General features: G+C 48.3%; 2 long non-coding RNA genes across 4 annotated transcripts in view; both read left to right on the forward strand.

The window, feature by feature from the left end:
- The window catches only part of LOC106019278 (uncharacterized), a 30,540-nt gene extending 21,368 nt beyond the window's left edge, over window positions 1-9,172 (forward strand). For 2 of the 3 annotated variants that reach the window (XR_005269722.2, XR_003500897.3), the window contains 5 exons: window positions 26-161; window positions 976-1,165; window positions 4,016-4,152; window positions 4,768-4,910; window positions 6,421-9,172. This is a non-coding gene — a long non-coding RNA (uncharacterized lncRNA). Of the gene's footprint in view, window positions 1-25; window positions 162-975; window positions 1,166-4,015; window positions 4,153-4,767; window positions 4,911-5,342; window positions 5,463-6,420 lie in introns of all 3 variants that reach the window. The other variant, XR_003500899.3, reaches the window with a different exon arrangement.
- An 8,233-nt stretch (window positions 9,173-17,405) lies between these two features.
- On the forward strand, window positions 17,406-27,505 carry LOC106019277 (uncharacterized). The gene is made up of 4 exons (XR_001193968.5): window positions 17,406-17,574; window positions 20,298-20,385; window positions 22,242-22,306; window positions 26,899-27,505. It is a non-coding gene; the product is annotated as an uncharacterized lncRNA (long non-coding RNA).
- The last annotated feature ends 13 nt before the right edge of the window (window positions 27,506-27,518 follow it).

Below are 27,518 nucleotides of genomic sequence, written 5' to 3' on the forward strand. Positions count from 1 at the left end.
TTTTTGTTTTTTTTTTTTTTCCCAGTCTATGAAAAATTCCCTCAATGAAAGCTCCCCTTCTGAAGGCCTTCCTGGGACTGAAGCTTGGAAGATGTGCCAATCTCCTGACCTGAGGTTCTGGCTCCATCTTCTAGGTGGAGAAGACCCAGCTTTTAAGTCAGGTCTGTATCTTGTGGGCCTAAACCACAATCAAGACAAGACTTGTGCTGGCCTTGTGCCTTTTGGACAGAGTAGGTCTGTCAGAGGTCTCGCTGTGTAGACATTGGGATAGACATGCTGGCTCAGATCAGCGATGCATCTAGCCCAATATCCTGTCTCTGATGGTGCCAGTAGCAAATTTTTGGGGCAAGATATAAGCTCATAGTAATCCCCATGTGAGGCTTCCCATGGCCCTTCCAACTCATGGCAATTTGCAGCCGAAGGACTTCCTGAGCTCCAAGTCATATCTGCATCCATGTATGTAATCATCCTTGATGGATCGTTCAATTTCTTTAATTGCTATTTGAACCCATTTGCACTTTTGGCTTCCACGATGCTGCATGACAATGAATTCCACCACTTAATTATGTGCAGTTTAAAAATATAACCATAAATCAAAAGTCTTAAATTATCATAAAAGCCTTGCATTTGGATGAGATTGCCAGCATGGATAAAGTCTGCATAATTACATTTTGTGTATTATGTCTACAGAAATGGGAGCCTTGTACCAAAGTGTAGGGGATGTGTGCAACTCATTTAGGGCAAGATCTTCAAGAGAGACTCGTTGAGGATTCTTCAGCTCTCAGCTGCCCGATGGCATGTGCTTTGGCAGGGTCTGGTTTATACAGAGCTGTCCATCTGTTTTCTTTTCCCCGGAGCAGCTCGTAGGAAAGGTTTATCCATCTTTGCAGGCTGCTGTGGTTTCTTGTGTTTAAGGGGAAAGGTCAGGGTAATGGATGCTTTTCCCGTGACTTTTGTTTCTCCGTGAATTTCCAGGCTTTTGAGCAATTCTGCAATTGTTTCAAACCTACTCATGGATTCCCCAGCTATGGAACAGCCTGAAGGAGCCTCATTGTGAAAGCAAGCACAAGCCTTGGGCTTGCTACTCACAGACCAAGTGTGAAAGCCTGGCTCTGCTGGAGAACTCCACTGAGAAATTAATCACTGGCCAGATCCTTATCGAAAGGTAAGGAGAGCTTATGCCCGCTTTGAGGACCAACCTTAAGCCTGTTCGTTTCTGTGCCAAGACAGATTAATAAGTGCTTGCTGGAAGACAAAAGCTCAAAGAGGCTGAGAGTGGGCCTGAACTGCCCATTTCAGCTCTGGTCCACCCCATAGGCAGCTCCCAGGTGCGTTTCCATCTGTGAGAGCAATGTGACGGGGATTTTAATCCCAAGGCTGTGAAGCCTGGTCTTCAGAGAGCAGGGGACATGTGCTGTGTCCTCCAGGCAGCTCAGAGAGCTGGATCTGCTCTGCTTACTGGCACTGCCATTTCCCCTTCCCAAAAAAGTCCCTTCCTGGGAAGTGTCACAAAGGGCATGTAATTCTGTAATGTTTTCTGATGGAGAAAAAACAACAACAAAACAAACAAACAAAAAACATTTTTATTTTGTCTCCTTGTGGTGGTGGTAACCCTTGCACCGTGAGCTCCTGAACATTTCTCTGGGTTGCTTTTGGCCCTGAATTTTGGGGAGAAGAGAGGGGACCTGATTGCTTAATCCTCCAAGCTAAGTAAAATCATCTGCGCTGGCAAATTCTCCAGAAGATGTACAGTTCATTGCTTGTCAGGCCAGGTTATTAAATTAAGCAATTTTCATCAGATAACACATCTTCTGGTTCATGTAACATGTCCAGCAAATCGCTGTGCTCATAATTCAGCCTGATTGAAAGTGAGCTGCTAATCCATTTCACTTTGGAGACGCACAGTAGCGGGGCCGCTACTCCCGTTGGCAGCTGTGCACGTGGACGTGCTCCCTTGGGTGCTCGTCCCCTCCCCGCGTCCCTCTGCGAGGTCAGGCAGATGGGGCCTGTCTCTGCTGACCCTTTCCATGCTACGTAGCATGGCCTGGATTAGCTTCTACTCAGGGGGTCCTTTTAAGTGATGAAACCTGCATTTGGGGGAATTATTCTGCCTCGGTTCCCTCCCAGCAGATGTGGATGGTGGAAATCTCTCGTGAGGTTTGTCTCTGGGTTGGCATCCTATCTCTCTCCTCGGTGGCCCTGAGCTCCTGTCCCATCCATGAGAACTTTGCTCTGGTTTTCTAATTAAGGCTGTTACCCTGTAATTGCATGGCTCCAGAAGCTGGGCCTTGAGGAAAAGCACAAATATCTGGTGTCACGAGGCGGTTCATGAAGTGGATAAGGATTCTTTACCAGGGTCAGCCTGTCTCTGAAGTAGCCTTTCTCCTGATAGACTACAGATGAGCAGTTTCAGCTACTTCAGGTGAATTGGGTATTTTGACACTATGGACATTCTTAGTCTGCTGGGGACTGCTTGCTGTGCTCCTGCACAACCACCTGGGCTCAGTGAGTGGCTGTGCACCATAAAGAGTCTCACCCACCTCGTTTCCCTTACATTAAGATGGAAAATACCCACTTCCAGAGCAAGAGACAGGAGCCAGAGACAGCCCCACACCTCCCCAGCATGATTAGTGAACAAGACATGAGTTGCTTCATTAAACCAGACAATGCTGAGCAACCACATCATTATAAAATACCCAGGAAATCCTGTAGCCAGGCAGACTGGTGACATCCCTCTCCCCCTGCAGAGCCTCTGTCTTTAAACCCTGATGACCTTCCGCTTGCTTGCTCCCCAGCTCCTGCTGCTTTGCTGCCAGGCAAACATGGGATGTGCACAGGGGCAGGGATCTGTCCACTCCTTCCTCTCCATGTGAGGTCCCCCATTTTCAAAGCCTGGCTCTCAGCAGCCAGCCCTGCCTGCTTGTAAAAAGGCCTTGCATAGAAATAAAGTGACAGGTGAACATCTCCTGTTCAGATGGGAGCGTTGGGGTTCAGTAATGAATGCCTGGGTTTGTCCTGGGCATGCAGTGGCTGGGAGGGAGCAGCGGTGCTGGGATGCTGTGAACCAGCTGCGATTAGATGTGCTATCATTTCCTGGAGGTATATATTGCAGATAAAATGTGTCTGTCTATGCTGCGTCACTCCTTGTTGTTATGGCCCTGCAGTAGTGCTGTATCCCTGTGTATTACCAAACTTTGAACATTTTATCTATAATTGTAAGTTCTTAGTCCTGAGTGCCCCGTTGCTATTTGCACAATCACTCCAAGCTCTCCACCTGCAGCCTCTCGTGGCATCTCACCTCTGACCAGCGCATCCCTGCTCCCCTTGGTGACTTTATGCTCTGCTGTCAGAGGAAGCCCTGCCCTAAGTCTGGGTCTCAGCTCCTTAAAGCCCCTCATAACTAAGGGTGAGTTTTTTGCCCAAGTGCCCCGGAGCTGGTTCAGCTAGGAGGAGACAAATATCTTTTGCAAATAGCCCAATGTTGTGGCTGTTAAAATCCAGAAGTTTTGCCTCAAAAAAAAAAAAAAAAAAAAAAAAAGAAAAAGAAAAAAAAAAAAGGCATTTAACCTGTTGTTGCCTTTATCAGCTGCTCTGGAGGGAAAATCAGGTTGCAGCAGTCAGGTGCGTGGCAAAGGTTCCCCTCCTCTCCGTGCTCCAGCTCCAACATCAGCAGCTTTCTGTCGGTCTGGTCCCTACTAGCCATGCATAGCTTCACGTACCGCTGGCTATTAATTGCAGAGCAAATTAACCTTCCTCAGACCATATGTTGCTGCTGTAAAGTATGCAAATATGTTGTTAGTGACTGTAAAAAAATAAAAATAAAAGCGCAGTTGGACTCACATTACTGCCAAGAGATTAAATGCCGACATTTAAAAAATTGGCAGTATTTCCACAACAGGACTTTTGTCGCATAATGCCATATCTACTGGGATTATCCTTTTAAAAAATTGGCAGCGTCCTCAGAAAGCGAAGCCTCTAGCTTATAATTTTTCTTTTATCTTTTTTTTTTTGGCAGCTGCTTGAAGAAATCTCCTTGCCATTTCCAGACTGGAGACCTTTTGTTTTCATTCAGCGAAGTACCAGTTCTGTAAGAGACAGCTTTCTCCACTCAGCATCTTTGGGACACCCATCGATCAACGACAGGGAATTGAAGTAAGAGGAGGGTGGCTTGGAAAATAAACTCTTCACATTCAACTGACGAAGTGGGAAACATCCGCTGCTGGCCTATCTCCACCAGCTTTGATGGAGCTGCGCCAGCACAGAGCTTGGCCCGGCGTCTTTCAAGTCATTATTCTTTCATTGGTTATTTGCTAGTCTATTGAAAGCTGGAGTTTTACATCTGCTGCCTCATGGACTTTCTCTCCTATTATGAACATGCTTTGGTTTTGTATTTGGCTTTCACATGGCCTGGGTTGGAAGCCCCAGTTTAATGGTGAACAGGTTTTTTGTGCAGGTATATACCGGGTTTGTCATTCTGGAGTCACTCATCAGCAATGAAGTATTCTCATGTAGCTGGAAAAAATTAAATGCAGAAAAATTTCTTCTGAAGGAAAAACAGCACATGTGAAATCTTTTTGCTTTTTTTTTTCTTTTGCTTCTTCAGTTTTAGTAAAGTCATATATCTAATAGGAGGAATTAGATGCAGAGATTTTAAGCACTCCTTAGTCTGCCTTGAATTAGATAACAATTGATGATCAATTAAGATTAATTAAATTATGGATAAGTAATTGCTCAGATAACATTTAATTATCTCGCTGCTCTCCTTAGGCCCCCAGTTCCCAGCCACTCTGAAGCAGGTGCTCAAACCCATCACCTGAGCAGAGCTGAGTTTGGCCTCCTGATGGGAGGAGATGGGACTGAGAGCTCAACAATGTCTCTGAAAACTGAAGATTGAGCCAAGCTGCTGAATGGTAAGTAATTAAAAAAAGCCTATTAAATTGCATTTTTAATGAGTCTCAGTAGCTCGGTAGCTGAGATTGTAGCTTGGTGGCTGCTAGTTTGTAAAAGTAGGAGGTGAATTACAGATGCAGAATGCTCCCTGCCCGACAGTAAGATCCCAGGGAAGCCACAAGTCACGAAGACATTTGGGTCTCAGGCCTGTTTAGTGTTTAGCACACACGAAGAGGAAACCCACAGCGATGCACCCCGCTTCCTGCAGGGCTATGGGACCTGTGAGCTCCTGGGTGGAAAGTGGTTTTGTCGTGTGCAGGCATGGTTTTTGGCTATGGACTTCCCAAAGAGGGAGCTTTGGAGGGAGGGGACAAAGCACACCTTGGCAGCAGTCCTCAGAAAAGTGCTTGCTCATGGCTGCATTACTTAAATCTCCTCGATGTGCTTTCCAGGAGGGTGGCTGAGAGTGATGTTCCTGAAAGGGCAGCACCCCAGCCCCTTGGTGGAGAAGCTTGCACATCATTTCTGCAAAGAGCGGACACCACAGGAGCCTGTGGTGGCCAGCAAGAAAGGTGATCCAAAGCCCCTGATCCTCCGATAACAACAGTGGCTTGTAAGCACGTTTGGGGAGGGCTTATCCCTCCTTCCCAACAGGAGTGTGTGTTTGGCTGTAAATTTCTTCCAGCTGTAAAGTCAGAGAAAACACTGATAAGCTCCCCCTGCCCGCCGGTCCCCCCAGCTGGGAATGATACATTTACCAGAGGTAGCTCTCTGTACCGGTTCCCTGCTCCTCCACTTCTGGAGCATATGGAATATATTGTGGTCTGAGGGAAATATATCTTAAGAATTTCTCCTGCGTCTCTTTGGGAGCATTCCAGGGCGGATTACAGCAGGTGTCGCAAAATCAGTGGATTCCCTCTTATTCCTTGGGCATTTAAAGGGGGCTAAGTGATGAGCCATGGCAAACTTGCACCCGGAGCCACAGAAGACCTTTGAATCAGGCTCCAAAATTTGTTGTTAGTTTGGTTTGGGGTGGGACAAGCAATGGAAGCTCCAAAATAATGGAAGAAAGAGAGAGGCTTTCCAACAAGGGGGACAACGAGGAAATATAAGAGATTTGCCTGGAAAAATCTGTTCCTGCAAAGCGTCTGATCCTGAACCATGATAAGCAGTTTCCATAATGTGCTATTTATTCTCTGCTGCCTGAGGAATAAAAGCAAAACACCCCTGCTACTCCTCTGCAACAAGTGGGAGATGCGCTGGTAAATGTGCATTGCAGGATGTGTTCAGCTCCCAACTAGTCCTCATTTTTGTAATTGTTTCTTTGAAGTCTGTAGCAGTTGAGGTATTATTAGCAATTTTTTTTAAAACCAAAAGCTAGATCCTGAAGTTAGCCAGCACCTTCTACTAGGGGACCCAAAACCTGAAAGGATAGAGTCCCCGTGGGATGAAGGCACTTTGCTTCTTTCTTTTCTTTTTCTTCTTTTTTTTTTTTTTTTCTTCTTATTTTTTTTTTTTAATTTGAACTAGTGCTTGCAATTCACTTTGGGTGGAAAGCAGGATGGAACTGACATGCCAGCTAAGGCCACATCCATTACGGGCAGCCAGAGCTTCAGCTGCCAGGCTGATGGTAACTCATTGCTGAGATAAAGATCTGTGCGTTGACCCGTGAGGCTGAATTATCAGCTATATGGAAAACCACTGACCTGACCATCTTCCAGGAAAAGGCACCACGTATTGGAAAGCATACAGAGAGGCTTGGGATGAAAATTGGGAAAGACAGACCATTTCTCCCACTGGAAGCTCTGGGACCCGCTGCGGGCTCGGGGCGGGTGTTTCCGAAGTGCTTTCGTGTGGAGGAGTTTTCTACAATGAAGTTTTCATCGCAGCACTGAGAAAGCCTTGATTTACTGCCCTCAGAGCATCCAGGATACCAGAGTTGCGTTCGATTTCGTGTCAATCCTTTGCAAAGGCAGGGCTTAATGCAAGCTAGACCCGCGCCTTGTGGACTTTTCTTCTGCCTCAGTACCTCCCTGTTGATCTGCTGCCTTTTCTGTTATGGCAGTCCTAACAAGTCCGTACCAAACCCATGTACATCCTTTTGCAGGGTGTGGTTGTGCACCCAGGGGTGTAGGAAGCTGGACACCAGGAGTAATGACCATGAGTTAGACTATGGTTAGGTTTTGCCCATACTTTTCCCTTTTTTATATCACATCTAGGCATTAACAGGGTATTGGGCAGAGCCAGAGCCCAGGAAGGATGTGGGGCAGCCTATTGCCTGTCTGTGCACTCACCAGGGAAGCAGCAGATAACCCCATGCCCTGCTCTTGTGCCGGGGGCAGAGGGTCCAATGCTCTCTGCAGAAATGCTGAAGCTTGCCTGGTGTCCTGGAAAGGCAGGCAGTCACATCCCAGAGCATGGGGGTAAGATGTGGGCACAGAAACGGCACCGGTTCTTTGCAGAAAGAAAATATTGCTGGAAGAGTGGCAGTGCAAGTCGGTCCCTTCCCAAAAAGGACCGTAACTGGGGGGCTATAAGGAAAAGCTGTTACACACAGCCCTGTTGTTTGTCCCAATGTATTTTGGTTGATAAAATCTGAGAGCAACTCCGGAGCCCTTTGCTGAGGGACGTAGGAAGATACCGTGCCTGGGGACGGGATTCTCCCCAAGTTGCTCTCCTCATCTACAGACCAGGTCCCTGCAGTCCGTGATCCAGCCATAGATGGAGAGTGATCAGCACCTCCAGAGGTCATCCTTCAAACCAGCTGCCACTTTTGGGTGTTGAGAAGGACTACTCAGATCTCTTCCCACTGCCTACAGCCATGGGCTGGGGACAGCCAAACTTTGATGGCCAAAGCCAGGTAAATGATTCCTGGACAATATCAGGTCTGAGTCCAGACACAGATGGGATGGAGCACTCTCAAACTAGGTTATGAACAAATACCTGTCACTTGGAGTTTTTTTGTGAATTTGTTATTAAGCTAAGAACATTTAAAAGCTTGGGAGGTGTTGAGCATCTCCAGGCACAAGAGATGTCTCAGGATATAACAAAGTGTGACTTGAATTTCTTGCACCTTGCCAGTGAGCCATGATTAATGGGTCAGGCAGCAGAGGTGTAATGAAATCAATAGAGTTTGCTTATTGTTTGTTTGGAGTGGAGATCTTTGCAGATCCAGAAGCGCTGTGGTGGTGTCATGCCCCCCCTCTTTCCCTCCAAGTTTTCTGTTCTGTTGAAAACTCTTTGGGTTTAACCCTTGGGAAGGCTGTGATTTGAAGGGTAGCTGCAAGAGAGTTGAGGTCTACAAGGATGTAATGTGTTTGGCATGGTTTGTGCTAGGAAATGTCTGAGAGAGTAGAAAATAGGAGCTGTGTACAATACACCAGGGAAGGAGCTGAGGCTTGCAGACAGGGCTGCAGGCTCCGGCTCTAACCCCGGCTTGACAATTGATAGAGAAAAATCTTGTGACTGCCGTCTTACAGCACTAACGAGGAACGCGCGTTCTCTTCTGATCAAAAGTCTGAAACACAACGTGCTCTCCCTGCCCGGCCTCTGATCTGCAAATACATCACTGGCTTTTATCACTCATTTTTTCTTTATCTGAGCGGAGCTGGTCTCAAGCGCTACAACCTGATTATCTCTGAGGAGGTTGCCAAATGCATGTCAGGGATCGTTAGACGTAATAATAAAGGAAGCAGGAGGAATCAAGTGGCTTGAGTAGGAAATCAGAGGGAATTCCTGGCTGTGGCTGCCAGTCTGGTGAACGCTGGGACCCGCCTGCAGCGTTGTGTGACAGAGGAGGTCACAGCTCAGGACTCGTAAGCCTTCTCAGATCAGTGATATATTAAATGAAAATGCCATTGTGCATTCTCCCCCTCCCAAAACAATATATTTACATATACTCATAGCAGCTAGAAGAATGAGTCGTATTAAAAGTAGAACTTAAATCCCTCTTGGCCACCCCAAAAGTTTACTAGCCTTTGTTGTTCAACCCTTGCCTTTGGGATTATTGGCACTTCTGGGCAGGGCTAAGGGAAGATTTGGTTTCCCTTCAGTTCACAGAAAAATAATTGGTGGCACTGCTATGTTTTTGAATGAATTAGAAAATAAGCAACAATATTTTCCAGCCAAGAACCTTCTATTCAATTTGAAATTAATTTCATTCTGCATTCAAGTGATCTTGAGAACCATTTTTCACAGAAAATGGAAAGACATTTTTAACTAAAAACTGGTCTGTAATTAGAGGCTTTGCTTTAAAATAAAACATGTTTGGGTTTCCTCTGTTGTTGAGTTTTCAGAGTTATTTGTGTTTAAAAATGTATAATAGAATGGCTTGCACTGATTGAATTGCCTTCTATTTTGCTTCAAAATAGAACTGTGGCAAAAAAGTAATTTAACCCTAATCAAGTTCAAATCAATCAAACCTACTTAGCTACTGTCCTGTAGCTACCAAGTCAGGAAAGGCGATCTTCTCTGGGTAGAGGAATGAGGCTCTGATATGAAATAACGTTTTTTTTATTGGTCTTGTAACAAATTTCATAGAAATAGGATAAAATCAGAATAAAAGATCTGGGCAAGAATTGTTCTTCAAACAAAGTCATTCTAAATTAGGTGGAGTTTCTCAAAGATTTTAGCTGCTCAGTCTCATTAAACTGGACTCTAGCACCTAAAATCCTCTCTAGATCTGGATGGAAATCCTCTTTGTCTTCTCTTAAGGCCTCTCTCTCTGTTTCAATAGTGGTGCTTGCATTTCCTAGCAGTCCCGGTGCACACCTCGGTTATGGCAGGAGGACTCGGAAGAGCCTGCTCCAGAAGCCTCTGGTTTATGGAGGGCTTTTCGTGGTGTTTTCTTAAGGTCTGAGCTGATCCGCAAGGAGTGGGGCTTATGGAGCTCGGTTTCCTGCGGCTCGGTGTCTCGCGGTTGGATTATCGCGTGCCTAATAAGGTGTGAGCCCTGATTGAAACATTTCCTGAGGTTGGGGCCTTTCAAATATTTCTCTCCCCAGTGTCCTTTCCAGCATCTAACAGCCCCGCTGGGCTCCAGCTGTGGCCCCTCTCCCAGTGAGGGCAGAAATACAGCCTTTTTCCTCCATCCAGCTGCCTACAGCCATCAAACCCAGCGAACTCCTAATGCTTCTGAGGCTTTTTTTTTCCAACCAGGTTGATTGAAATGGAACTGCGGATTTCAGGAATTACGACTGGAGGGAGCTGAGGGACGCACAGGAACGGTACGGTTCTTTATGAATCGTTGAGAAATCAGTTTTGGGTTGAGATCAAACCTGGTGTGCTTCGCCCCAGAGGGAAACTGGGCGAAAAAGCTCCCATGTAGAGGAAAACAGCGGAGGAGTTTCAACTCTAACAAGGTTTAACCCACAATACAGTAAGCATGGACACAGTAAGTGACTATTTAAGACTAGGATAGGAGAGGTGGAGCCACGAGAAGGCATCAGACCTACCTTAGGATAAGAGTTATGAACTGCAGGGGCTGCCCTGGCATCTGTCTGGTCCAGAGGCTGGAGGGATGGGGAGGATCCCTGAGCTATAGCACATGGGATCCTCATCGTGTAGCAGATGGGGGAGCTTGTCCCATTGTGGCCCCACCAAAATCTTGCCTAGGAAGGTGTCTTTCACCTCCTGGTGTGCCCAACAGCATGGAGATGAGCACTGACTTACTGATTACCTGTGCGTGGGCACGGGAATGTGCAGGCCAAAATATCCCTGTATTGGGGTGTGATCTGCTGCTTGGGAAAGGAATTGCCTTTTAGGGGTGGTTTAAGCTCCAGAAGAGTTGTTTATTCTGGAGAGTTGGAAGGGCACTTTTTGAAAAAAAAATTAAATTTTTTAAGTTGTGCAGCTTTGGGGTGCCTGCTAGAAATAAATCACCCGGATTCATTGCTTTCCTCCAACTCCCTGCATTCTTTTCCCTGAAACAAGCCACAAAAGTATTCCCGGTATCATTTTGAGACATCGATGCTTGAAAATAATCCCAGACTGCAGAAGAGGAGGCTCATTTTGCTATCTGGCTGGAGCAGCCGAGCCCCTGGGGCTGCTGTCCCCCAGCACAGGCAGGGAGGGGAGCAGGGAGGGCAGCAGGCACGCCAGAGCGCTGTCAGCAGCCGCCGGCATTCCCGCGGGGACCGTGGCACCTTGTGTGTTTTGACAGGGGACAGGCTGTTCTCCTGCTAATAGGCTGTTGGACACGGTGTTCGGGAGGAGAGGGTGGGAGGTTACAGACTGCAGGCACAGCGGGAGGTTGGGGATGCGGCCGTGGCACCTCCACCCGCAGTGGCAAGTTTGGGGATCGATGATCCCATGCGTTATTGATCCAGGGAGGATGGAGGTTGGATCTGGGGCTGTGCTGCTGGGGCACGGGGGAGGAAGGCTGGAAAATACAATTCCCAGAGTCCTGGGGCAGAGAGATGCCGTTTGGCTGGCAGCAGGGGAGGAGGGAGCTGGCTTTTTAGGCTGTGTGCCATCAGCTGCAGTTCGGGGACCCTCTCCAGCAGCTCCCACCTCGGCTTCTGCGCTTGATCTGGGTTCTCTCCAGGAGCACGAGCTGGCTTCCAGCTTATTTTAGCGAGAATTTACTTCCTACATTTGTCTTTCCTCACGAGGGGAGGCAGAGGAGGAGAGAGGCTGGGCTGGTTGTTTATTTACACACAGCCCAGAATTGCAGAGCTTTAACTGCTTCTGTTTATGAGATAACCCAGTGGGGGGAAAAAAAAAATCTTAACACTTGTGAGGTTAACTGCCTTGAAAATCCCAAAAAATAGTTGGTTGGGTGGCCTTTCCTGCACATGTATGTGGGGATGCAGGTTTCATTAAGGCAATCCCACACTGCATGTCCAGCATACAGCAGATTCCTGATGCTCACAGGGAGATGTGCCCCCAGGACCTTCATCCTGCCCCTATCCAAGAGCGACACAGCTGGACCAGGCTGCAAATAATCCCACAGGGGACTGATGGACCCAAACCAAGGGACACAGAATGAAGCAGACACAGCCCCATTAGGAAACTCTGCACAAGGTGTTGCAGTTGGGGTGCTGAGCCAGAAAGCCCATTAAAATCCTTACTAGGGGAGCAGAAGATCTTCTTGCGTTAGCATGTGTCACCTTCAGGCTAAGATAAATAATAATAATGAGGACAATGAGTGATTTAGAGGATTTTGCTAGCATAATTAATGCTGATTTATATCGCCAGGTAGCAGAGAGACAGGCGGCAGTAGAAGTTTCTGAATGAGACAGGGAAGGGGATGACAGTGGGGAGTGAAAAATGAAATGTGCTTGCTAAAAAAAGCAAGTGGAGCTGGCTTGAGCATCGAGTGGAGCAAAGCAGGTGACATAAATAATACCAGCATATCTGCCCTTCTCCTTAACAGGGATCACTCACTCTATAATTAGTTGGAGTTATTAGTGTTCTCAGTCGCTGCATGAGCAGACATAGGGCTCTGTAAGACAGAAACTAATCGTATCTCTTCATCCTATGGAGATAATTAAATCGCAACGAGGGGAAAAAACTAGTTTAGTCTGGGTAAAGAATGATTGCATGAGTTACATGACTCTGAGGGTGGGCTTCGTGGGATCAAATTAAACCTCTGGCTGGAGAACATGTTCTTCTGACTCGATCCAGCCAGCAGCTCTGCTGGGAGGACCCTTCCCACCCACAAGGACCCACCAGAATCACCAGGGTCCCCTCGGGTCCTCCTGGGTTCCCAGAGGAGCTGGAGAGCTCTGCTTTGCCATGTCCCAAGCTGTGAGACCCCTCCCCATTGAAGGTCCTGACCCCAGCATCTTCCTTTACCAGCAGGTCTAGCGTAGATGTGCAAGCTGATCATGCAAAGAGCATTGCGGGGACATTGGGATTCTCTGGGTTGATCCTGCACTGGTGTAGCCATGGGATCTTGGCCATTGCTTGCAACAGACCCAAGGAATTCAAGATGTTGCTGGCCAGCCTCATCACTGGTGATCAGCAAAGCTGTCACCCTGCTTGCTGGGCTGTCAAGGAGCAGGATCATTTCTTTGCTGTGGTGCCACTGCTTGCTCCTTGGAGCAGCGGGAGCTTCCACGCATCTGAAAGTAATGGTGTTTTTTGCTTGTTTGTTTTTTAAATGCAAACTTTGGCAAAAAAAAAAAAACAAAAAACATTATGGAGACAAGAGGTCGGAACAATGCAGAAGTATCTCTCAAACTCCCTCCGCTGGGAGTAAGGGCAGGCAGAAATCAATGGGAAGCTCGCTGGCCCGTGCAGCTGCCTGGCTGGAAGCAATCCCTGTAACCAGCAGCTCCGCATGTCCTTGAGATGGATTACACAGCCTCGGGGAGCTGGATGCCTGGGGAGGCACCCAGAGCATCCCACCCACGTAAGTAATGGGCTGGTGGCTCACAGGGGCTGGCTGCTCGCCCAGCTCTGGCTGTCCTTGCGTGTGCAGCATCACCCAGCAGCTTCTCCCTGCCTCATGTCCAGACTGGGGCTGCTGGGGCAGAAACTCCCTGGTACAGCCATGGGAAGGGGATGCTGGCGGTCCCCCTGTCCCCAGCTGTACAAAAAGCATCATACTGCATGGGGCTGGGGGGTGCAGGGGCGGATATTGCCATGGGGCTGGTCCTTTCTGCAGACCTAAGCAAGGAGCCACGACCCAGCCCCAGGGATGAGCGTGCAGCTGGGCTGGGAGGGTTCTTTGACTGCCAGGGACTGGGTTTTCCAAGTAACTTATCTAAAAAGCACCAGGACTGGGGATGTCTGCAGTTTGCAGGACAAAGCAGATGGGGAGAACTACAGAGGCAGTAGGCTGGAAGGACGTTAGATATAAGAAATAGCAGCGAACCAGCCTTGGGGACTGCTAAAATATTGATTGCAATCTTCCAGCAAGGCATAATGTGCTCCTGCCCCCACTGTGCTGCTTGTGTCTGATGTCCTGATCCTCCCTCTGGCCTCTCCTGTGTAACTGCTGTGTTGTGCTCCCAGCCGGCAGATGGGGAAACTGAGGCACAGCGTGGGTCCTGAGAAAATGTTTGAAACTTGATGCAAAATGGCAAAGGTGGAAAAAGGTCTTGCACCTTGCACGCCCACAACCTGATAAATCTGGTGGGTCCCAGCGTGGAGACTGCAAGGTCTGCGGGTACCCCAGGCTCAACCTCCCTGGTCCCAACCACCCCAGCCTCTGGTATCCCATCCCGGTGACTTTGGGGATGTGGCCAGTGGGATGTGAGCAGCTGAGCAACCTCCCTCCTGTGCCGCAGCAGCCTCGCCGCTGTTCCTCCCTCACCCAGGAGCCCGAAAAGACACCGTGACTCACTGCTTTTCCACGGGCGCTCCTGCCAACTCTCGAAATACTCGCTGTTTTTCTTAGAGCCCTGGCTCCTGGAGCCATGTAATTACTTGAGCTTTCATTTTCTTTAAATAAAGCCCATTTCTAACAGTCATGTTTTCAAAGAATAGGCAGAAAATGTGGCCTCTTATGAGCTCACAGGCCACATAATGAAAACCCCACCTTTATTCATTTTCTTTTTTTCTCCATGTCATGGTTTTCGCAATCTGCTGTTGCGAGAGGGCTTGCTGGAAGTCCCCTTTCTCTATCCCTCAAGTCTTGCAATGCTGTAAATGATCCCAAGTTTGTGCCCAGGTGTGTTGACATATCAGGTCTAGAGGTTTTGATAAGTTATTGTTGATATTTTCTACCTGGTGATGCACAATTTTGTGCAACAGGCAGGGAGGGCAAGTCGAAAGGTAGTAAATCCCAATGGATGCAACAGACCTTTGCTGGTATGACTTGCATTGCATGAGCATGTCTTGGATCCACCCCTTGTTTTGAACCCCATCAGAAAACCCTGATTTTATGCTGGTTGGGTTTAATTGTCTCCCAGAAGAGCCCAAGATCTTTATGAGCTGCGTTCTTGCTGAGCATCTCTTCATTACCTACCCCAGGCAAACCACGATCCCACACTGCGCCTGTCCCACACAACAATGTTCTTTGGCCTGAGTTTGAAATCTCTTGCTCAGTCTTTTCACCTCATTTCCCCACTCCTTTTAAATACACATTTCTGGTCCAGGAGGAGCTCCAAGACCTCCCAGTCTCCGTGCAACCACTAGGTGAGACAAAGATGATCATTTGATGCTGGATGAGCTACAGAGAAGTGAAGATACCTGGTGACGAGGAAGGAACTCTGCTGGTCCCACCCACAATAAAGCATCAGGAACACGATGCAATGAAGCGATCCCATCCTGGCAGTGCTCCAGCTCCTTTATGGGACAGCAGAGACTTCAGCAACGAGACATGCAGGAGCAACTTGGTGTTTTCCTTGTCCTGTTGATGAGCTTAGATTTTAATTCTGCCCTCAGACCCCCAGCAAGATATCCAGGGTGCATGGGCAGAGGCCCACAGCATTTCCTTTTGAAACAATCCTCTTAATTGAACAACCATCACCGGTGATCTCCAGCGAGCAAGAAGCACGTGATTAGAAGTAATCCAGCGCCATTCCAAAACATACTTTCTGGAGGGTGGGTTACTAGCATTTTTAGCAACATCCATCATCACAGTGGCCAAAATCACACGTTCAAAACGAGGCCTGCAAAATATGGAAAAGTTTAAATAATCCTTGGAAGCAGTCCAGGAATCAGTCCTTCAGTCTGAGGGACATTTTATGAATAATGCTGTAACACAAGTCCCGTAATGGCAGCCCCAAGATCCATCCCGTTGATTTTCCAGTCTGATTTTTCCCATTCCAAGAGGAACGACTTTGATTTTGTTGGGGGGTAACAGCAGAACTGGACTAGCTTGGATTTGAAGACCTCAGCTTGCAGGAACAGGCAGCAATGTGAATTTTCTCCACTTGAGGTTTCTCATGGCCTGGATCTCCTTTTTATACGCTATTATTTACACCTCTATTGCATAACCAGGGAGCTGCCTTCTTTCTACTGCAGGAGATGCTCCCCTCCCTCTGCTGGAGGCCTGATTGCTGTGCAGTAGCCAAAGCCTTGGAGATGCAGCAGACCTGCACGTTTTTCTTTTCTGGCCCTCTTGCATCCATGCTGACATCTGAGGTTTTCATTTCCTGAGGCCACAGGACAGAGGAAGAGGAGCCACCCCACTGTAAGGGCCACCACGGTGACCTGCCTTCAGTGTGGCTGTGACCCCACTTTCCAGATGGATAGCAGGAGAGAGGGACTCACTGAAGAGAGAGCTGCTTGGATCTTCATAGGGAAAATAATAATAATAATAATAATAATAATAATAATAATAATAATAATAATAATAATAATAAAATAAATAAAAACACCAACCACCCAAACAACTAACCAAACAGAAATCCTGCAGAACTTTCTCACTTTTGTTTTCCCTGTTCCTCAGCAACAACCTTAAGCAGAATCCCCTTTGCCACTGCTAAAAGGAGGATGAAGAAATAGACGTGGGAGGCTGTGTTGCCCAACCATCTCAGGAGTCAAAAGTCTCTGGAAAGGAAGGGAGAGGACAGATGGGAGCAGAAAGCACAGCCCGTGGGCGTATTTCCACACTCTAAAGCCCTCTGGCACAGCAAAGCATCCTGCATCCATAATTCTCCAGACTGGCACACAGCAGCTGCTGCACGGGGTCTCGATGACACCCAGCATCAAGCCATACACACATCTTCCACCCACCACGAAGGCACTGATGCAGCACATTAACACATCCTCCTCTTTCATGTCAGGAAAAAAAAAACTGAGGCAGCTTAATAGATATTCATCCGCTGACCTGCAATTCATGCCGAAGCAGTCAAGCACCTTCCACTTGCTTTTTATGTGGTTTTAAATGTTTTTTAGAAGTATCTGTTTATTACAGCTCAATAAAGTTTTATTTTGCAAAAAACCATGATTGATTTCCTCTGCTTTAAACAACAAACAGTCAACCTCCCCGGCTAGCACCTCCTCCCCGATTCATAAAAATGTGTTAACAATTCATTTAAAATTCATATACAAGCCAAGCACAGTTTATTCATGAAGTTACACAAATTAATACAAAGCAGCACACTGCCTAGGCCTGGCACGAAGTCAAAGCGTGCTCTGACGGCCTCCCTCTGCTGCACAATACAGCAATGTGCTCCTGGAAGCTGCCCTCGTGGCTGGCGGCTCCGAGATCAGCAGATAGCAGTTCACATTTCTCCTCCCCTCCCTGCTACTGGCTTTGCTCTGCACATCTCACAGATGCCATGCAGAGGAGCAGAGGTGAAGATCTCGGGCTGTAGGAGGCTTTGTGTGCCTTTGGTGCCTGTGCATCCTCCCTGCATCAGCTCTTTTCTTGCACGTGCCGTGGTGACGGCAGCATCTCTCCTCTCTGCTGTGTAGGTGCCTGCCCAGAGTGGATGCTGCTGGTGGTCCTTAATTTGTCTTGTTAGGTCACCATCCCTTTTTTATGCTCCTAGACATGCTTCTGGCAGTGCCCTAAAGGCACTAATTGGCCTTAACTGCACTCAGCAGCTTCACCTGGGACACCTAGCCACCGCCTCTTCCCATGGCCCAGGACTTGTATTTAAGGAGAGCCCTCTGCCTTACCCCTTTCTCTGTCCCTGAGCTATGTTGTAGGTGTGTTTCTAGCCCTGCCTCCTGGATAGACCTTGGACAGGTTCTCATCTCCTGCCATGTTTTCTGTCCAGACCTGAAACCTCTTCTGTAGGGACTCTGTCCCTAGCCCTTTCTCCTTGTTGGATCTGCACTGTAAGTAACCTGCCTGTCCTGGCTGGACCCAGAGTCTCTGCTGTGGAGACAGTGTTTCCACTCTTATTTTCTAGATTGACCCCTTGTAGTACGTTTGAGCCTTGTCTCCAGCCCTGTCTCTGTTTTTTCTTTTGCTCTGGGTGGGCTCTGGACCTGGTTCATCCCTGCCTTGTCTGAGGCTGCCAAGGGCCTTGCTGTACTTGGCGCTGCAGACAGCATCCTGGTGGTGAGGGCACTGCTTCTCCTGAGATAACCTCCAGCTCCCGGCTTGCCCACCTCATGGGGCAGCTCCCCAGCAGGATTATCTCCTGCAGCTGAGGCCATCTGAGGCAGCAGCACATCCCCTCTGCTGAACTCTCAGGTATCCCCTACCTCCCCTGGAGAGGGATGGGCAGCTCCAGAGGGCCAGCTCTGTCTGGTGTAGGTGTCCTCGATGGAGAAGAGTCTGGGTACTGAGCCATGGAGCACCTGTGCCTCTGCCAATGAGGCTGGAAATGTGTCCTGGTTTTGGCTGAGGCAGAGTTAATGTTCTCCATAATACCTGCTATGTTGTAGTGTTTTGGATTGAGGAGGAAAACAGTGCTGATAACTCGCTGATGTTTCAGTGGTTGCGGAGCGGTGCTGACACTAAGTCAAGGACTTTTCAGCTCCTTGTGCTGCCCAGCCGGAGAGGGGAATGGGGCTGCACAAGCTCAGCTGGCCACGCTGCTCTTCCTGAGATGCAAACAGAATGCAGCAGGGCTTGCTCTCATCCATGCCCCTGTGATGCTGCCGAGGGTTCCCTGTGAGCCTGTCCGGGTACCATCAGCCCCTTTCCTTGGGGTATGCAGCAAGGGGATCCCAGCCCCTTGCCATCAACTTTCCCTTTGTGAGGGCTGGAATTATGCAGTTCTAACAGCGATGATCTGGGGGGAGAAATGATTCTTAAGTTAAATATTTTAACTGGTGTTTAGTACTAGGTTCTTTTTGGTAGCACCCAGTATAGCTCTGCAAAGCTGCAGCCTAGCCTGATTCATGGAAGCTGACTTGATCTATTGAAACATGTGTTTGTTTAAATAATTATTCACCTTCATTCCTCCTCTTTCTTCTCTTCCAGCAAGAAAAAAATCAACAAAGCAGTGCTGAAAGGCTGCTTTGTATGGAGAGCCTGGGGTCTCCCTCCTCCAGCACTGCCAGCACAACATTTGCCCCTGTACTGGCACTTGAGTGAGGTGCTGAAGAATCCAGGACTGTTTTTGGGGGGAGAGAGGGCAGAACAAGGTGACAATCACACCAGGGCGTATCGATTGTCCTCGATAAAGGAACCTGGAAGCAGCAGCAGGGAAAGTGTGAGGCCAGGCGGGACTTGAGCAAACATCCCTCGCTCCCACTGCTCCTGCCTTTCTGAGCAGGGAGCATTCAGCTCCAAGGAGTAGCTCAAGTGTCGCTTGATGTTATCAATAAATTGTCAGCCTGAGCATCCCTGTGTTGCCAAGGGTCACTGGCTGTGGTGTTGGAGGCACTTTCCCCCCAGGAGGCTTGGGGCAGCCAGCGAGGAGGATCCTGAGCAGAGAGCATTGGCTGCCCCGCCTGGGGGGACGGGGGTAAGGACATCCGTGGCCCCGAGCTGCAGCCTCTTCCATGGGGACCCTGTGAGATCTGTGCCTGACAGCATCACATAGCCAGCGTGCTTGCTCCTTCCCTCCCCTTTCTCTGCTGACCTGTTATCTGAAGTGCTTTCTCCTGCCTCCAGCAGCTGAGTTCCCTCATGCTGGGGGAGACGTGGTGGCCCGTAACCTCTTGGTAAAATCCACCCCTTTCAGAGCACGTTGGGCTGACCACGAAATGCTGCAGCCACACTATAGCCCTAAGCTCAGGATCCTATTCCCCAAAGGTGGCCAAATCATGCAGAGATGTTATGTCATGATGCGCCTTGCCCAGGGCTTCCCACAGGGCTTGGCATGCTCCTTCACGAGGTGCCTGGTCTTGTCCACAGAGGAATGTGGTTGGAGTTTGGCCCCAGCTGGGTTTACATCAGCTACAAACCCTTGGCACTGGCTCCAAAATCTCCTGTGCTTCTGGGCAAGGCAGGACCTGGGCTCAGCTTTGCTTTGCAGGTTTATTTCCTGGAGAGCAGACCTGTGCTGAAAAGTCTCTGTGGGAATGCTCAGGTTGTTTCCAGCAAGCTGTATCTGCTGCTTGGAGGAGAGAGGTGGGGATGAAGAAGGAGACATTTCACCAGCATCAGACAGGTTTAAAAAAAAAAACAAACAAAAAACCTACTTGTTTTCAGCCTAGCTGTTTTAGTCCAGCTGTTTTCAGTCCTTTTGGGGTTGCAGGTTCCACGCACACAATTCCCCTGGGCTCCTGCACAGGCATTTTGAGTTTCTGATCAGTTTTGCTCTCCTCGGGCATCTCTCATGGATCCCTTTGTGCCCATGGCTCCACGAGGGTTTGATAACTGTAGGCTGGAAGCTTTGTTGTGTAGGATGGCACAGTAAAGCCATGCTTCTGCTTTGCCTGAGCCACATCGCTCTCTGACTTATGGTATGTGTGTCCTACCTTCAAGTCTAACAGCATCAGTCTAACACCAAAAATCCTGAAGTTTTGGGTACTGTGTTGATGACTACTTGTTTTACAAGTTCATTACAGAATCTGCCTGCAATGTCAATACTCAGTAGCTGGGAGTTGTATTTGCTGAGGTTAGAGGAGAACGTATTTGAGATTTTATTCTTCTTTTACAGCAAAGACTGTGAAAGACTAGTGGTGACAGAGCAGAATCCCAGCTCACCCGCTGCCAAACCTGGTCTAAGTCCAGAACCGCGCTCCGAGGTAAGAAATGATGTGCTGTGTGCCTTAGCTAACTTACAGACAGCTGTAGCTTGCTATTGAATTGTGAACCGTGTGTCTCTTAGAGCCAACGGAGCAATATTTTGGGGATGGCCCTCCCTGCAGCAGCAGATCTACTGCCTGATGGCAGCAGACAGCCAGGCAGTCAGCTGAGATGAGACACTTCTCTGCAGATGGTTAAGCTTAAGCAAAATGCATCTACGCTACACTCTCTTGAATTAAATTCCAGTCGTTTTGGGAACCTATTGCTTAAAGGAAAAAGTAGATCACGTTTCATTAGATGATGCCTGAGATGAAAAACTGGATCTGGTTTTATAGAAAACACGGATAATTTTCTCCCGGCGTGTGTTATTCTTTTGCAGAGGATGGGGACTGGGGGGGAATCCTTGCAGATGAGCAGCCCCTGATGGAGAAAGGGAGTGAAGGTGAAGGCAGAATGAGCAAAGGCTGTCGCTTGCATCCCAGCAGCACTGGGAGAAGGCACCGAGAGCTGCTACTGCTCCTCTTGGGCTGAGAGCCATGGCTGAACACTGGGAGAAAGGTGGGAGTACAGAGATAATGTTGATCTGCAGGGTAAATGCTTCACGTCTGCTGGGTTCCAGCTGAATATGTACTACCTGTGCTCGTTTATTTTTTTATTTTTTTATTTTTTTTAGAGTGGGTCTGACATAGGATTAGGAGAAAATCATGAAAAAATGTTAGTGCTAAAGATGAGGATTCAGGGAACAGCTGAATTGCTCAGGCAAGTGTCCCTTCAGGATGAGCAATGAATGAAGGATAAATGCAGGTGAAAGTGTGATGAGGGCTGCTGTGAAAAAGGAGGAAGAAAAGGTGTTTTTGTTCTTTTTTTTTTTTTCTCTGATTCCATCCTGAGTCAGGAAAAAGCCAGTATCCTAGAATTTCTGCACATTCAATTCCAAAATGAAAAAATGCCTTTTTAGAGCAGTCAACAAATCCCACTTAGGTAGAAAAGCTGATTTGTTTTGAATTGAACGTAGAAAATGAATGTCAAAGAAAAGCCAATTTGAAGCAAGAAAGTCCATCCTTTTCGTTGGGAAAATGTCAAAAGGGCACGCTGACATTTACATTTTTTTTTCTCTCTCTACTTTGTTCCTGAACAAAAATTTGCCAAAGCCAACAGAGTGTCACTTGCTGATGGAAATCTGTTTTGACAAAAAATTTTCCAACCACTTTCACTAGCCGCGCACAAACATTTCCACTCCTGATTCCAATCTGGATTTGGCAGGGAGTGGGGGTAAGGATGGAGAGGGACTGTGCTTCTGAGTACCCATCAGGGATGTCTCACCCTGTCAAAGAACCCAGTGCTGCTAGAAGCAACCTGCTTCCAGAGTGCTTACATGTAGACCTGGGTTTCCCCTGTTTGGATAGGTGGAATTAAAGGAAAACCTTTAATGAGAAATGTTTACAGGTGAGTCATGTTAGGGGTTGATAGCTGCTGATTTAGACCCCAAATGGGTTGGCATACCAGTACATCATTTTTTATTTTTTTTTTTCACTAACCAAAGTATAGCCACTGTCTATAGTTTTATAGTTTGTTTTATAGTGGGTGACTCAGGGTGCGTGTGTCTTGTTCAGGACTGGTTCAGAAATGCATCTGGGTGTCGTTCAAGCTGTAGCCCATTGGCATCTTCCATCTGGCAATGTGGACTGGAATACCCCTGGGAGCAAAGTTGGCAGAGGTTTTTCTTCAGCTGGGCTGCAGTGCAGTTGTAGCTCACCTGAGCAGGCCAGCAAAGGTCATACCTGGCATTTCTGCCTTGTGGAGGGGTGTTCTGCCACAATACCTGCTTTCTTACACTTCTTTCTTTGTGGTGCAGTTCATGGATGGTGGATGAGATACCAAATGAAAACGGGAACCCTTCTGACTCTTGCTGAGGGAAAGGTAAGTGCCTGCTTCAGCCGTTCCTTTGCTGCTTCTGCCCTCCTTGGCCAAAGCAAAGTGAGATTAATTCCCCTCTAAGTATCTTGAGGAGAAGTGTTGGTGCCTGCAGGGTGAGCATGTGGAGCTCTCCCTTCTTTGGAGGAGACCAGGGTGTGGGCGGATGGAGGATTTTGGGGGAAGGAAGGAACAGACCCACATAGCCCTGCCCTTGTGGGTGACCCCACCAGCCTGCCTTTACGAAGGGAACATCCTTGATGACCGCAGGCCACCGATCCCAGGCAGCTCCTACCTGCTGACAGGGTGCCGCTGCGATGTGTGACAACCGCAGATGGCTATCAGCTCCTGGAGGGTGCCCGTCCCGGTCCCTGCCCGTTCGTCTCACTGAGTGGCACCAAGGGAAAGTGACAGCTGAAGCACCGCCTGACCAGGCAACAAAAACACCAGCAAAAATGCAAAGGGGAAGTTCCAGAGTGTTTTGTTTTTTTTTTCTTTTTTTTTTCCTTCTATGACCAGCTCATGTGTGCAATATTTTGATATGCCACCATTTCTCCCATGCCTCAGCTGTTCCTTGGCATCACTTATTTGGCCAAATCCACCTTGTGTGTTTTAGAGATTCATCTGAGCTCCTGTGGCTCACTGACCATGTGGCAATGGTCTGACCCTGCTCAGGGTTACAGGGACCTCAAGTTACGGGTGGTTGTGCAAAAACATCTATTCACCCCAAATCTTCGGTGCCAGTCAGTTCTGCTTCTATTCTCCCTAGTGTGTCCCAGTTGGGTTGGAGGCAAAGCAGACCACCCTCCTTGCATCACAGGGCTAGGAACTTCTGAAATATTTAGGCTAGTCTCAGGTAGTTCTTCCCAAACCATTCGTTTGGGAATTGGAGATCCCAAATAATACTTGTTAGGTGTCCATGAGGTCTGGTGACTTGGTTATCTTTGGGTGTTTACAGCCCCAAATAAAAGGATATTTTTGCTGTAGCTCATCCTTACATCACTTAAATCCAGCATATGTGAAGGAAGAGGTTTGCAAGTCTCTCCTGCTACCCCACAGTGGTATTTTTGGTGGTGGTGGTGGTGAGAACCAAACCATCAGCCTGGGCACAGAGACCAGGGCACAGCCCGTGTTGACAGCCCATGCCAGTGCCTCCCCCCAGGAGGAGGGCAGCTCAGCTTGTGCATCAGCTCAGTGCACGAAGGACTTGGAAAGGAGGAGGAAAAAAAAAAAAACCAGCACGTGAGCACAAGGACTTGGACGTTACCGGGGAGAAAAAAAGCCACAGCGGCAATAAAATTAATTTCCTTCTCTAATATATACAAGACTTTCTCTAGGAGAATTATGACCCAAGCTGATCAAAGTCTGTAAGTGGTACTTATGCTATCAGTTTCACCCCCTTAATGCCCTCCTGTCAAAACAAAATCCCTTCGAAAGGCTTTGAGGAAAATCACATGAGCATAATGGCTTTCAAAAAAATGGCCCTAAGTACTCGGTAACATATACAGAGAAGACTATTAGATCGGCTGGTGTAATTGTACTTATATTTGAATGTAAACATTCTTATATGAGCAAGTTACTGCTTACCCACAGAGCGGAGCACAGGCGGATCGGGCTGAAAATGCTTCGGTTATCAAGAGAAAGGGGAGGGGTGGGCAACGGTGGGAACTTTGCCTTAAAGCAGGATGGTGATTTTGGGCAGAATTAGATAAAAGGAGAAGGTAAGAACAGGGCTTATTAAAGAGCCACTTGGAGACGCACACAGAGAGGGTGAAATTCAGGTGGGGTGCAATTTGCAGTGCCATGCTGCTCCCAGGTAGGAGTTGGACACGTTGAGCTATCTGATCCTTTATCTGTTGTAACGTGTTTGTTTGAACATGTTCTCGGTGGGTTTAGTGCTGCTCTGACAGCTCTGGGAACCGCAGTCCTCCCTGCGTTCCCAGCAGGGATGTGCCAGGCAGTGCTGCGAGGGGTGATGGGGAGGCGCCGGGCTCTGCCCACAACCATCCCAGCTGGGTACAAAAAGGTCGATTTCTCAAATACCTGGTTTTCAGGACCATTAGTACCGGGAGGCTGAGCAGGCCACAGACCTGTGGGGACTGTGAGCCTTCAGTCTTTGTCGGTGCACAAAATAGAGCTGGTTGCCATCAGCTGAGGATTTGCTGATCCACCTGTAGGGCCACGGGGCCTCAGCATCTCTACATGGGTACCACGTTGCCCTCTGGAGCAATGATTGTCACACAACTTGCTTCACGTGCAGCTCATGATATAAGCCCTGCTCTTTTTCCATTGCTATTTGGGAGTGTTTTGGTGTCTTGGATCTCCTTTGCTACCAGTAGCAATGCTTCAGAGATGTTCCGTAGCTGGGGAGGCTGGAGAGGCTTCAATGTGGAGGGTGTTTGGGCAGATCCTGATGTTGCAGCAGTGAAGCTGATCTTTCCCCGTGACTTGGATGCTTGTTGGTGGAACAGCTGCCTCTGAGGGTCAGTGCCACTTCTGTTTCATCCTGTGCAAACCAAAAGCAGGCGCTGAGTGCAGCGCTCATTTCTTCAGTCCCTCTTCTCTCTTCCTCCTCCTGTTTGCATTGCCCCACCTTACAGGCAGAGACCAAATGTTCATTCTTTAGAGTCTCCTTTCTCTTTTTCAGGGTTTCCACTCTCTCTTTGTGCCCCCAGGACCGTGCACCCTCTTTGCCAAACGTCTTTCCTCCCTTGGGGCACCAGCTCAATCTACCCCGAGGTAGGACCAGGTCAACTAGGCAAGGTTTTTTTTTTTTCTTTTTTTTTTCTTTTTTTTTTTCCTCCTTTGACAACAGCCTGAAATATTTCAAAGGCTTTCTCCAAAAGACAAAATAATACCAACAAAACCATACGGTTTCTATTACTCTTTTTCTGGTGAGTTGAAAACAAATCTTCCCTGGCCATCCCTCTTGCACTGTGGCAGAGACAAAGTCTGCTGGAGTCAATGAAAAGATGTTCATAGATCAGGCTCGTCGAGATTCCTAACATCTCATAGAGGTATTTCCCTATCTGTCCCTCTTTCCTGGACTTACTGTCTTGCTCTCCCTTTGGAGGAAATTCCTTTCCTGGTGATAACCATGTCTCAAGCTCATATTTCCTCTTTCTTGTTGACAGTTTTAAACCAATAGATTTATGAACTTTGAAGTAATAGAAATATTTAAGACATACCTACTCTTTCCCTTATCTAGAACAGGCTGGGATTATTCTTCTTCTGGACACTGCACTTGTAAAGGGAGACATTTGCCTTTCATCCCATCTTCTGGAAAGCCAACCCCACTTTGCTTAATGAGGGCTTTGGTAACCTCTGGTTATTGATGCGTAGCACCAAGTGTTATTACCGGTTTCATCCCAGTGGGTCCCAGCACTGTTTTGCCACCTTTTATCCCAGCTGGGACTTGTGAGGTGAACTTACTTTTGAGGTGGCTGCAGCAATTTCAAAGTTGTTACAGAGGCCAGGGAAGGAAAATGAAATTGGGGAAAGGTGTAGCTTTGAAATGATGCAATTAAGAGGTCTTTCCCTGGGGGGTTCCCCCATCTCTGCCCCTTTTGTGTAGGATGCTCTAGGGTGGGAGGACGAGATTCTTCACCAGGAGTTACCTGTCAGATGCAAAGTGTGCCTTTCTCCTTGAAAATAAAATCATGCCCATACAGCTGTCATCCTGGGATGACAATTGATTAAATCGATTAAATGGGACAAGGAGGGAGCTGCAGCCCATCCCCAGAGTGTCTGTCCTGGGGGGACAGCCCCACCAGCTCTGCTGCAGCATCACTCTCCCTCGCACACCAAGAGCCTGCTGAGTGTAAATTCCTCCCTCAAGGACCCTGAAGATAGGGACAGACTTTCTCCACCTTCTCGATTGCTCTTTCTGCTGGGTCCCTACTGAACAGGGGAGGAGGGAGGAGACCCTTCCTACAGCAAGTGCTTCTGGCTGGTGTACAGGGGCTGTGTCCGAGGCAAGTGAACCCGTGGACTGATTTAATGCAGCCAGTCCCACAGGAGATGGGTTAAAGGGAATTACAGAGGCACCAGCAGCTTCCCATGGTCACCTGAGTGCTGCAGTCTGGGGTGGGTGAAATTACCTGGCGCTAATGAGTGACACCCCCCGGTGCTCCCACGGGGCAGAGGAGGAATTGGGCAGGTAAGACAGCCTTGCGGTTAATTAAGATTTTTCTCATCTGTAATGAGCACAACTTGGCAAACTTTCATGGCAATGTGTCTCTAGCTATGATTGAGCTCGGAGGAGGTTTTTACCTGAGCCCCAGCAGTCCAGGACCTCGATAATGGTGCAGCAAATGTGGCCACAGGCACAGCACTAATGTCCCTGTGGTGTACTGGTGTTGGGTGTGAGGCTTTTCTTTTCATGCTGCGTGCCAAGCAGGTGCTGGGCAGCTTCTCCAGCACGATTCTGAGATCACTTATTCTGCTTCCAGACAGCAGGACCTAAGGCAGGATATTCTGGAGGGACAGGGGGCTGTGTGAAGGTAGAGGAGGACCCTTGGGTGCCACAGGTGGGTGTGAGAAGGGTCTGTGGTGCTCTCAGGAGAGGGACAGGCTGACAAAAAAAGCGCTTTTTCCAGGTGAAAGAGGCTTGGATGGGTTGTCCAGAAGCACCTGGGGTGCCAGAAGGTGGCTGCTGCAGATCCACCCTGGGGACAGGAGACCTCCATCTGCCCCACCTCCAGCCTGCTCACGTTCCCCTCTGAAGATGGCTCAGTGGTGGAAATGGAGCACATTAGCTGGGTTTGTGCCCCGACGGACATGGATCTGTAAAAACAACATTTACCACCACGGTGAGCACCAGACTTTGTGGCTTTTTTTTTGTTCATGTGCTTGTCCCCCCTCAGTAGCCCCGGCCTCTCCCAGATGAAGAGCCTGAGCGAGAGGCAGCGCGGGGAAATCACATGCTGGCGCTTCCCCAGCTTTATCAGCTGTGGGGCTTAAAACAAATAAATCATTTTCTGAGGCTATAAATCCAGAACCTTTCACCAACTCTTACAGTAACGCACATGTGCAGAACAACAGCAGGCTGTTTATCCAAACTCACCAAAGCCTTTGTAGCAGAGCTGATGAGTTTGCAGCAATGTGGCTCACCCGCCGGCTGCGGGGCTCAGAGCATGTGAGGGGAAAGAAGATGCTCTCCCTAAACCCAAGCTGGGATGTTTGTGGAAGAGTATTTCTTTAATACCCTTTTTTTTTT

The sequence above is a fragment of the Anas platyrhynchos genome, chromosome 16, assembly GCF_047663525.1.
Source record: "Anas platyrhynchos isolate ZD024472 breed Pekin duck chromosome 16, IASCAAS_PekinDuck_T2T, whole genome shotgun sequence".
Lineage (NCBI taxonomy): Eukaryota > Metazoa > Chordata > Aves > Anseriformes > Anatidae > Anas > Anas platyrhynchos.